This window comes from Plasmopara halstedii, assembly GCF_900000015.1.
Source record: "Plasmopara halstedii genome assembly, contig: Scaffold_110, whole genome shotgun sequence".
NCBI lineage: Eukaryota > Oomycota > Peronosporomycetes > Peronosporales > Peronosporaceae > Plasmopara > Plasmopara halstedii.
The window spans coordinates 2155565-2156192 of NW_020187031.1; positions in this window are offsets into that span (position 1 = coordinate 2155565).

A 628-nucleotide genomic window follows, 5' to 3' on the forward strand; every position below is an offset into this window, starting at 1 on the left:
ATGTTGCCGGAGCGGATCCCACGGGCCCTCGGCCACCCAGAAGTTGAACAAGCAACTGGTTCTGAGCACGGAGTATAACAACCTCCATTTCAAATGGCGCTTCGTCTTCTGAAGTGCTTTCGCCAGGGGCGAGCACTGCAGGTATCGTCCGCATTGCGGGTACACGAGAACCACCTCGTTGAGCACGTAGACGCGTGCGATAAACGTCCAACGGAATTTCTTGTGGGACCAAGAAACGAGCTCGAAGAGCTTCCCGTGTGGCAAGTTCATCTTCCGATCTGGCCGGGGGCCCGATGATGTGGACGCGTAACGATCGAGTGACCGCGTCCTTCGCTATCAAAGCGGGATCCATATTCCACACGAGGGTCAATGACCGGGCGTGGATGGGCGCGCTAGAGCCGCCTCATGGGCATTTCAAGCTGCCGCCTCCGAGCCCCGTCGAGGTCATTGGTGATTACACCACGTTCCTCGCTTGACGAGAAGTCAGTGAACGGACATGGGGTCCGCAAGGCGCGAGCAGGGCTCGTGTCACGCTGCTGACGCAGCTCGCCTTCCTCGTCATCCCATGCGGGGAAAGGAGTGTCAGACTCGTAGTCGACCACCTCCACATCCTCAACGAGGTCACTCG